Source organism: Pristiophorus japonicus, chromosome 15 (genome assembly GCF_044704955.1).
Source record: "Pristiophorus japonicus isolate sPriJap1 chromosome 15, sPriJap1.hap1, whole genome shotgun sequence".
Lineage (NCBI taxonomy): Eukaryota > Metazoa > Chordata > Chondrichthyes > Pristiophoridae > Pristiophorus > Pristiophorus japonicus.
Genome location: NC_091991.1, coordinates 82,248,686 through 82,260,861, shown reverse-complemented (window position 1 = coordinate 82,260,861; position 12,176 = coordinate 82,248,686).

Genomic DNA, 12,176 nt, shown 5'->3' with positions numbered 1-12,176 from the left:
GGGAGTTAGATGAAGTTAGATGGGATCAAGGGGTATGGCGTGAAAGCAGGAAGGGGGTACTGAAGTTTCATGTTCAGCCATGAACTCACTGAATGGCGGTGCAGGCTATAAGGGCTGAATGGCCTGCTCCTGCACATATTTTCTATGTTTCTATAAGGTGTGATACGGTAAGTGTGATACAGTAAGTGTGATACGGCAAGTGTGATATGGTTAGTGTGATACGTTAACTGCGATATGGTAAGTGTGAAACGGCAAGGTGTGTTACGGCAATTGTGATACGGTAAGGTGTGATATGTTAAGTGTGATATGGTAACTGATATGATAAGGTGTGATACGCTAAGTGTGATACGGTAAGTGTGATACAGTAAGGTGTGATACGGTAAGGTGTGATACGGCAACTGTGATACGGTAAGTGCGATACGGTAAGTGCGATATGGTAAGTGCGATACGGGAAGTAAGATATGGCAATGTGTGTTACGGTAATTGTGATACAGTAAGTTTGATACGGCAAGTGTGATAAGGTAAGTGTGATAAGGGAAGTGTGATAAGGGAAGTGTGATAAGGGAAGTGTGATAAGGGAAGTGTGATAAGGGAAGTGTGATAAGGGAAGTGTGATAAGGGAAGTGTGATAAGGGAAGTGTGATAAGGGAAGTGTGATAAGGGAAGTGTGATATGGTAAGTGTGATACAGTAACTGATATGGCAAGTGTGGTACGGTAAGTGTTATAAGGTAAGGTGTGATACGGTATGGTGTGATACGGCAATTGTGATACGGTAAGGTGTGATATGTTAAGTGTGATATGGTAACTGATATGATAAGGTGTGATACGGTAAGTGTGATACGGTAAGTGTGATACAGTAAGTGTGATAATGCAAGTGTGATATGGCTAGTGTGATACGTTAACTGCGATATGGTAAGTGTGATACGGCAAGGTGTGTTACGGCAATTGTGATACGGTGAGGTGTGATACGTTAAGTGTGATATGGTAACTGATACGGCAAGTGTGATACGGCAAGTGTGATACGGCAAGTGTGATATGGCAAGTGTGATACGGTTAGTGTGATATGGTAAATGTGATACGGCAAGTGTGAAAGGCTAAGTGTGATATAGTAAGGTGTGATATAGTAAGGTGTGATATAGTAAGGTGTGATATAGTAAGGTGTGATATAGTAAGGTGTGATACGGTAAGTGTGAAAGGCTAAGTGTGATATATTAAGGTGTCATGCGGTAAGTGTGATACGGTAAGATGTGATTCGGTAAGTGTGATACAGAAAGGTGTGATAGGGTAAGTGTGATATGGTAAGTGTGATATGCTAAGCGTGATATGGTATGGTGTGATACAGTAAGTGTGATATATTAAGGTGTCATGCGGTAAGTGTGATACGGTAAGATGTGATTCGGTAAGTGTGATACAGAAAGGTGTGATATGGTAAGTGTGATATGGTAAGTGTGATATGCTAAGCGTGATATGGTATGGTGTGATACAGTAAGTGTGATACAGTAAGTGTGAAAGGCTAAGTGTGATATAGTAAGGTGTCATGCGGTAAGTGTGATACGGTAAGATGTGATTCGGTAAGTGTGATACAGAAAGGTGTGATAGGGTAAGTGTGATATGGTAAGGTGTGATATGGTAAGTGTGAGTATGTGTGATATGGTAAATGTGACATAGTAAGCATGAGTAAGTGTGACACGGCAATTGTCAGTACGTGTGTTACGTTATGTGTGATACGGCAAGGTGTGATACGGCAAGGTGTGTTACGGTAAGTGTGATACGGCGAGGTGTGATACAATAAGTGCGATACGGTAAGTGTGCTATGGTAAGTGTGAGTATGTGAGACGCCATAAATGCGATACGACAAGTGTGATACGGTAAGTGTGATATCATAAATGTGATACGGTAAGTGAGATATCATAAATGTGATACGGTAAGTGAGATATCATAAATGTGATACGGTAAGTGTGATACAGTAACTATGATACGGTAAGTGTGATACGGTAAGTGTGGTACGGCAACTGTGATATGGTTAGTGTGATACGTTAAGTGTGATACGGCAAGGTGTGTTACGGCAATTGTGATACGGTAAATGCGATACGGCCAGTGTGATATGGTAAATGTGATACGGTAAGTGTGATATCATAAATGTGATACGGCAAGTGTGATACAGTAACTGTGATACGGCAAGTGCGATACGGTAAGGTATGATACGGTAAGTGTGATACGGTAAGTGTGATACGGTAAATGTGATACAGTATGTGCTATACGGTAAGTGTGAGTGTAAGTGTGAGTAAGTGTGAGTAGGTGTGAGTAAGTGTGAGTAAGTGTGATACGGTAAGTGCGATACGGCAAGGTGTGTTACGGTAATTGTGATGCGGTCAATGCGATAAGGTAAGTGTGATATGGTAAATGTGATACGGTAAGTGTGATACGGTCACTGTGATATGGCAAGTGTGGTACGGTAAGTGTTGTAAGGTGTGATACGGTATGGTGTGATACGGCAATTGTGATAAGGTAAGGTGTGATATGTTAAGTGTGATATGGTAACTGATATGATAAGGTGTGATACGGTAAGTGTGATACAGTAAGGTGTGATACAGTAAGGTGCGATACGGTAAGTGCGATAAGGTAAGTGCGATACGGTAAGTGCGATACGGTAAGTGCGATATGGCAAGGTGTGTTACGGTAATTGTGATACAGTAAGTGTGATACGGCAAGTGTGATAAGGGAAGTGTGATAAGGGAAGTGTGATAAGGGAAGTGTGATAAGGGAAGTGTGATAAGGGAAGTGTGATAAGGGAAGTGTGATAAGGGAAGTGTGATAAGGGAAGTGTGATAAGGGAAGTGTGATATGGTAAATGTGGAATGGTAAGTGTGATACAGTAACTGATACGGCAAGTGTGGTACGGTAAGTGTTATAAGGTAAGGTGTGATACGGTATGGTGTGATACGGCAATTGTGATACGGTAAGGTGTGATATGTTAAGTGTGATATGGTAACTGATATGATAAGGTGTGATATGGTAAGTGTGATAAGGGAAGTGTGATAAGGGAAGTGTGATACAGCAATTGTGATATGGTTAGTGTGATATGGTAAATGTGATACGGCAAGTGTGAAAGGCTAAGTGTGATATAGTAAGGTGTGATATAGTAAGGTGTGATAAGGGAAGTGTGATAAGGGAAGTGTGATAAGGGAAGTGTGATACGGTATGGTGTGATACGGCAATTGTGATACGGTAAGGTGTGATATGTTAAGTGTGATATGGTAACTGATATGATAAGGTGTGATATGGTAAGTGTGATAAGGGAAGTGTGATAAGGGAAGTGTGATACAGCAATTGTGATATGGTTAGTGTGATATGGTAAATGTGATACGGCAAGTGTGAAAGGCTAAGTGTGATATAGTAAGGTGTGATATAGTAAGGTGTGATAAGGGAAGTGTGATAAGGGAAGTGTGATAAGGGAAGTGTGATACGGTATGGTGTGATACGGCAATTGTGATACGGTAAGGTGTGATATGTTAAGTATGATATGGTAACTGAAATGATAAGCTGTGATACGGTAAGTGTGATACGGCAAGTGTGATACGGAAAGGTGTGATACAGCAATTGTGATATGGTTAGTGTGATATGGTAAATGTGATACGGCAAGTGTGAAAGGCTAAGTGTGATATAGTAAGGTGTGATATAGTAAGGTGTGATATAGTAAGGTGTGATATAGTAAGGTGTGATATAGTAAGGTGTGATATAGTAAGGTGTGATATAGTAAGGTGTGATATAGTAAGGTGTGATACGGTAAGTGTGAAAGGCTAAGTGTGATATATTAAGGTGTCATGTGGTAAGTTTGATACGGTAAGATGTGATTCGGTAAGTGTGATACAGAAAGGTGTGATAGGGTAAGTGTGATATGGTAAGTGTGATATGGTAAGTGTGATATGCTAAGCGTGATATGGTATGGTGTGATACAGTAAGTGTGATACAGTAAGTGTGAAAGGCTAAGTGTGATATAGTAAGGTGTCATGCGGTAAGTGTGATACGGTAAGATGTGATTCGGTAAGTGTGATACAGAAAGGTGTGATAGGGTAAGTGTGATATGGTAAGGTGTGATATGGTAAGTGTGAGTATGTGTGATATGGTAAATGTGACATAGTAAGCATGAGTAAGTGTGACACGGCAATTGTCAGTACGTGTGTTACGTTATGTGTGATACGGCAAGGTGTGATACGGCAAGGTGTGTTACGGTAAGTGTGTTACGGTAAGTGTGATACGGTAAGTGTGATACGGCGAGGTGTGATACAATAAGTGCGATACGGTAAGTGTGCTATGGTAAGTGTGAGTATGTGAGACGCCATACATGCGATACGACAAGTGTGATACGGTAAGTGAGATATCATAAATGTGATACGGTAAGTGAGATATCATAAATGTGATACGGTAAGTGTGATACAGTAACTATGATACGGTAAGTGTGATACATTAAGTGTGATAAGGCAAGGTGTGTTACGGCAATTGTGATACGGTAAATGCGATACGGCCAGTGTGATATGGTAAATGTGATACGGTAAGTGTGATATCATAAATGTGATACGGCAAGTGTGATACACTAACTGTGTTATGGCAAGTGCGATACGGTAAGGTATGATACGGTAAGTGTGATACGGTAAGGGTGATACGGTAAATGTGATACGGTAAGTCTGATACAGTATGTGCTATACGGTAAGTGTGAGTGTAAGTGTGAGTGTAAGTGTAAGTGTGAGTGTAAGTGTGAGTGTAAGTGTGAGTGTAAGTGTGAGTAAGTGTGAGTAAGTGTGAGTAAGTGTGAGTAAGTGTGAGTAAGTGTGAGTAAGTGTGAGTAAGTGTGAGTAAGTGTGATACGGTAAGTGCGATACGGCAAGGTGTGTTACGGTAATTGTGATGCGGTCAATGCGATAAGGTAAGTGTGATATGGTAAATGTGATACGGTAAGTGTGATACGGCAAGTGTGGTACGGTAAGTGTTGTAAGGTGTGATACGGTATGGTGTGATACGGCAATTGTGATAAGGTAAGGTGTGATATGTTAAGTGTGATATGGTAACTGATATGATAAGGTGTGATACGGTAAGTGTGATACAGTAAGGTGTGATACAGTAAGGTGCGATACGGTAAGTGCGATACGGTAAGTGCGATACGGTAAGTGCGATACGGTAAGTGCGATACGGTAAGTGCGATACGGTAAGTAAGATATGGCAAGGTGTGTTACGGTAATTGTGATGCAGTAAGTTTGATACAGCAAGTGTGATAAGGGAAGTGTGATAAGGGAAGTGTGATAAGGGAAGTGTGATAAGGGAAGTGTGATATGGTAAATGTGGAACGGTAAGTGTGGTACGGTAAGTGTTATAAGGTAAGGTGTGATACGGTATGGTGTGATACGGCAATTGTGACACGGTAAGGTGTGATATGTTAAGTGTGATATGGTAACTGATATGATAAGGTGTGATAAGGGAAGTGTGATAAGGGAAGTGTGATAAGGGAAGTGTGATAAGGGAAGTGTGATAAGGGAAGTGTGATACGGTATGGTGTGATACGGCAATTGTGATACGGTAAGGTGTGATATGTTAAGTATGATATGGTAACTGAAATGATAAGCTGTGATACGGTAAGTGTGATACGGCAAGTGTGATACGGAAAGGTGTGATACAGGAACTGTGATATGGTTAGTGTGATACGTTAAGTACGATATGGTAAGTGTGATACGGCAAGTGTGATATGGTAAGGTGTGATACGGCAACTGTGATATGGTTAGTGTGATACGTTAAGTACGATATGGTAAGTGTGATACGGCAAGTGTGATATGGTAAGGTGTGATACGGCAACTGTGATATGGTTAGTGTGATACGGCAAGGTGTGTTACGGCAATTGTGATACAGTAAATTCGATATGGTGTGTGGTACGGCACGTGTGGTACGGCAAGTGTGGTACGGTAAGTGTGGTACGGTAAGTGTGGTACGGTAACTGTGATACGTTAAGTGTTATACGGCAAGGTGTGTTACGGCAATTGTGATACGGTAAATGCGATACGGCCAGTGTGATATGGTAAATGTGATATCATAAATGTGATACGGCGAGTGCGATACGGTAAGGTATGATACGGTAAGTGTGATACGGTAAGTGTGATACGGTAAGTGTGATACAGTAAATGTGATACGGTAAGTCTGATACGGTAAGTGTGAGTAAGTGTGATACGGTAAGTGCGATACGGCAAGGTGTGTTACGGTAATTGTGATACAGTATGTGTGATACGTTCAATGCGATAAGGTAAATGTGATACGGTAAGTGTGATACGGTCACTGATATGGCAAGTGTGGTACGGTAAGTGTTGTAAGGTGTGATACGGTATGGTGTGATACGGCAATTGTGATACGGTAAGTGTGATACAGTAAGTGTGATATGGTAACTGATATGATAAGGTGTGATATAGTAAGTGTGATACGGTAAGGTGTGATACGGCAACTGTGATATGGTAAGTGCGATACGGTAAGTGCGATATGGCAAGGTGTGTTACGGTAAATGCGATACGGTAAATGCGATACGGCAAGTGTGATAGGGGAAGTGTGATAATGGAAGTGTGATACAGTAACTGATATGGCAAGTGTGGTACGGTAAGTGTTATAAGGTGTGATACGGTATGGTGTGATACAGCAATTGTGATACGGTAAGGTGTGATATGTTGAGTGTGATATGGTAGCTGATATGATAAGGTGTGATACGGTAAGTGTGATACGGTAAGTGTGATACAGTAAGGTGTGATACGGTAAGGTGTGATACGGCAACTGTGATATGGTCCGTGCGATACGGTAAGTGCGATACGGTAAGTGCGATATGGCAAGGTGTGTTACGGTAATTCTGATACAGTAAGTTTGATACGGTAAATGCGATACGGCAAGTGTGATAAGGGAAGTGTGATAAGGGAAGTGTGATAAGGGAAGTGTGGTACGGCAAGTGTTATTAGGTAAGGTGTGATACGGCAATTGTGATACGGTAAGGTGTGATATGTTAAGTGTGATATGGTAACTGATATGATAAGGTGTGATACGGTAAGTGTGATACGGCAAGTGTGATATGGTAAGGTGTGATACGGCAACTGTGATATGGTTAGTGTGATACGTTAAGTGCGATATGGTAAGTGTGATACGGCAAGGTGTGTTACGGCAATTGTGATACAGTAAATGCGATACGGAAAGTGTGGTACGGAAAGTGTGGTACGGAAAGTGTGGTACGGAAAGTGTGGTACGGTAAGTGTGGTACGGCAACTGTGATATGGTTAGTGTGATACGTTAAGTGTGATACGGCAAGTGTGAAAGGCTAAGTGTGATATAGTAAGGTGTGATACGGTAAGTATGAAAGGCTAAGTGTGATATATTAAAGTGTCATGCGGTAAGTGTGATACGGTAAGATGTGATTCGGTAAGTGTGATACAGAAAGGTGTGATAGGGTAAGTGTGATATGGTAAGTGTGATATGCTAAGCGTGATATGGTATGGTGTGTTACGGTAAGTGTGATACGGTAAGTGTGATACGGCGAGGTGTGATACAATAAGTGCGATACGGTAAGTGTGCTATGGTAAGTGTGAGTATGTGTGATGCCATAAATGCGATACGACAAGTGTGATACGGTAAGTGAGATATCATAAATGTGATACGGTAAGTGTGATACAGTAACTATGATACGGTAAGTGTGATACGGTAAGTGTGATACGGTAAGTGTGATATGGTAAGTGTGGTACGGTAAGTGTGGTACGGCAACTGTGATATGGTTAGTGTGATACGTTAAGTGTGATACGGCAAGGTGTGTTACGGCAATTGTGATACGGTAAATGCGATACGGCCAGTGTGATATGGTAAATGTGATACGGTAAGTGTGATATCATAAATGTGATACGGCAAGTGTGATACAGTAACTGTGATACGGCAAGTGTGATACGGTAAGGTATGATACGGTAAGTGTGATACGGTAAGTGTGATACGGTAAATGTGATACGGTAAGTCTGATACAATATGTGCTATACAGTAAGTGTGAGTAAGTGTGAGTAAGTGTGAGTAAGTTTGAGTAAGTGTGATATGGTAAGTGCGATACGGCAAGGTGTGTTACGGTAATTGTGATACGGTCAATGCGATAAGGTAAGTGTGATACGGCAAGTGTGATACGGTCACTGTGATATGGCAAGTGTGGTACGGTAAGTGTTGTAAGGTGTGATACGGTATGGTGTGATACGGCAATTGTGATAAGGTAAGGTGTGATATGTTAAGTGTGATATGGTAACTGATATGATAAGGTGTGATACAGTAAGGTGTGATACGGTAAGGTGTGATACGGCAACTGCGATACGGTAAGTGCGATACGGTAAGTGCGATACGGTAAGTGCGATACGGTAAGTGCGATACGGTAAGTGCGATACGGTAAGTGCGATACGGTAAGTGCGATATGGTAAGTGCGATACGGTAAGTAAGATATGGCAATGTGTGTTACGGTAATTGTGATACAGTAAGTTTGATACGGCAAGTGTGATAAGGGAAGTGTGATAAGGGAAGTGTGATATGGTAAATGTGGTACGGTAAGTATGATACAGTAACTGATACGGCAAGTGTGGTACGGTAAGTGTTATAAGGTAAGGTGTGATACGGCATGGTGTGATACGGCAATTGTGATACGGTAAGGTGTGATATGTTAAGTGTGATATGGTAACTGATATGATAAGGTGTGATACGGTAAGTGTGATACAGTAAGTGTGATAATGCAAGTGTGATATGGTTAGTGTGATACGTTAACTGCGATATGGTAAGTGTGATACGGCAAGGTGTGTTACGGCAATTGTGATACGGTAAGGTGTGATACGTTAAGTGTGATATGGTAACTGATACGGCAAGTGTGATACGGCAAGTGTGATACGGCAAGTGTGATATGGTTAGTGTGATATGGTAAATGTGATACGGCAAGTGTGAAAGTCTAAGTGTGATATAGTAAGGTGTGATATAGTAAGGTGTGATATAGTAAGGTGTGATATAGTAAGGTGTGATATAGTAAGGTGTGATATAGTAAGGTGTGATATAGTAAGGTGTGATATAGTAAGGTGTGATATAGTAAGGTGTGATATAGTAAGGTGTGATACGGTAAGTGTGAAAGGCTAAGTGTGATATATTAAGGTGTCATGCGGTAAGTGTGATACGGTAAGATGTGATTCGGTAAGTGTGATACAGAAAGATGTGATAGGGTAAGTGTGATATGGTAAGTGTGATATGTTAAGTGTGATATGGTAAGTGTGATATGGTAAGTGTGATATGCTAAGCGTGATATGGTATGGTGTGATACAGTAAGTGTGATACAGTAAGTGTGAAAGGCTAAGTGTGATATAGTAAGGTATCATGCGGTAAGTGTGATACGGTAAGATGTGATTCGGTAAGTGTGATACAGAAAGGTGTGATAGGGTAAGTGTGATATGGTAAGGTGTGATATGGTAAGTGTGAGTATGTGTGATATGGTAAATGTGACATAGTAAGCATGAGTAAGTGTGACACGGCAATTGTCAGTACGTGTGTTACGTTATGTGTGATACGGCAAGGTGTGATACGGCAAGGTGTGTTACGGTAAGTGTGATACGGCGAGGTGTGATACAATAAGTGCGATACGGTAAGTGTGCTATGGTAAGTGTGAGTATGTGAGATGCCATAAATGCGATACGACAAGTGTGATACGGTAAGTGTGATATCATAAATGTGATACGGTAAGTGTGATATCATAAATGTGATACGGTAAGTGAGATATCATAAATGTGATACGGTAAGTGAGATATCATAAATGTGATACGGTAAGTGTGATACAGTAACTATGATACGGTAAGTGTGATACGGTAAGTGTGGTACGGTAAGTGTGGTACGGCAACTGTGATATGGTTAGTGTGATACGTTAAGTGTGATACGGCAAGGTGTGTTACGGCAATTGTGATATGGTAAATGCGATACGGCCAGTGTGATATGGTAAATGTGATACGGTAAGTGTGATATCATAAATGTGATACGGCAAGTGTGATACAGTAACTGTGATACGGCAAGTGCGATACGGTAAGGTATGATACGGCAAGTGTGATACGGTAAGTGTGATACGGTAAATGTGATACGGTAAGTCTGATACAGTATGTGCTATACGGTAAGTGTGAGTGTAAGTGTGAGTAAGTGTGAGTAAGTGTGAGTAAGTGTGAGTAAGTGTGCGTAAGTGTGAGTAAGTGTGAGTAAGTGTGAGTAAGTGTGAGTAAGTGTGATACGGTAAGTGCGATACGGCAAGGTGTGTTACGGTAATTGTGATGCGGTCAATGCGATAAGGTAAGTGTGATATGGTAAATGTGATACGGTAAGTGTGATACGGTCACTGTGATATGGCAAGTGTGGTACGGTAAGTGTTGTAAGGTGTGATACGGTATGGTGTGATACGGCAATTGTGATAAGGTAAGGTGTGATATGGTAACTGATATGATAAGGTGCGATACGGTAAGTGCGATACGGTAAGTGCGATACGGTAAGTAAGATATGGCAAGGTGTGTTACGGTAATTGTGATACAGTAAGTTTGATACAGCAAGTGTGATAAGGTAAGTGTGATAAGGGAAGTGTGATAAGGGAAGTGTGATAAGGGAAGTGTGATAAGGGAAGTGTGATAAGGGAAGTGTGATAAGGGAAGTGTGATAAGGGAAGTGTGATATGGTAAATGTGGAACGGTAAGTGTGATACAGTAACTGATACGGCAAGTGTGGTACGGTAAGTGTTATAAGGTAAGGTATGATACGGTTTGGTGTGATACGGCAATTGTGATACGGTAAGGTGTGATATGTTAAGTGTGATATGGTAACTGATATGATAAGGTGTGATATGGTAAGTGTGATAAGGGAAGTGTGATAAGGGAAGTGTGATAAGGGAAGTGTGATAAGGGAAGTGTGATAAGGGAAGTGTGATAAGGGAAGTGTGATAAGGGAAGGGTGATAAGGGAAGTGTGATAAGGGAAGTGTGATACGGTATGGTGTGATACAGCAATTGTGATACGGTAAGGTGTGATATGTTAAGTATGATATGGTAACTGAAATGATAAGCTGTGATACGGTAAGTGTGATACGGCAAGTGTGATACGGAAAGGTGTGATACAGCAACTGTGATATGGTTAGTGTGATACGTTAAGTACGATATGGTAAGTGTGATACGGCAAGTGTGATATGGTAAGGTGTGATACGGCAACTGTGATATGGTTAGTGTGATACGTTAAGTACGATATGGTAAGTGTGATACGGCAAGTGTGATATGGTAAGGTGTAATACGGCAACTGTGATATGGTTAGTGTGATACGGCAAGGTGTGTTACGGCAATTGTGATACAGTAAATTCGATATGGTAAGTGATACGGCAAGTGTGGTACGGCAAGTGTGGTACGGCAAGTGTGGTACGGTAACTGTGATACGTTAAGTGTGATACGGCAAGGTGTGTTACGGCAATTGTGATACAGTAAATGCGATACGGCCAGTGTGATATGGTAAATGTGATATCATAAATGTGATACGGCAAGTGTGATACAGTAACTGTGATACGGCGAGTGCGATACGGTAAGTGTGATACGGTAAATGTGATACGGTAAGTCTGATACGGTAAGTGTGAGTAAGTGTGATACGGTAAGTGCGATACGGCAAGGTGTGTTACGGTAATTGTGATACAGTATGTGTGATACGTTCAATGCGATAAGGTAAATGTGATACGGTAAGTGTGATACGGTCACTGTGATATGGCAAGTGTGGTACGGTAAGTGTTGTAAGGTGTGATACGGTATGGTGTGATACGGCAATTGTGATACGGTAAGCGTGATACAGTAAGTGTGATATGGTAACGGATATGATAAGGTGTGATATAGTAAGTGTGATACGGTAAGGTGTGATACGGCAACTGTGATATGGTAAGTGCGATACGGTAAGTGCGATACGGCAAGGTGTGTTACGGTAATTGTGATACAGTAAGTGTGATACGGTAAATGCGATACGGCAAGTGTGAGAAGTCAAATGTGAGAAGGCAAGTGTGAGAAGGCAAGTGTGAGAAGGCAAGTGTGAGACGGTAAGTGTGATACGGTAAGTGTGATACAGTAACTGTGATATGGCAAGTGTGGTACGGTAAGTGTTATAAG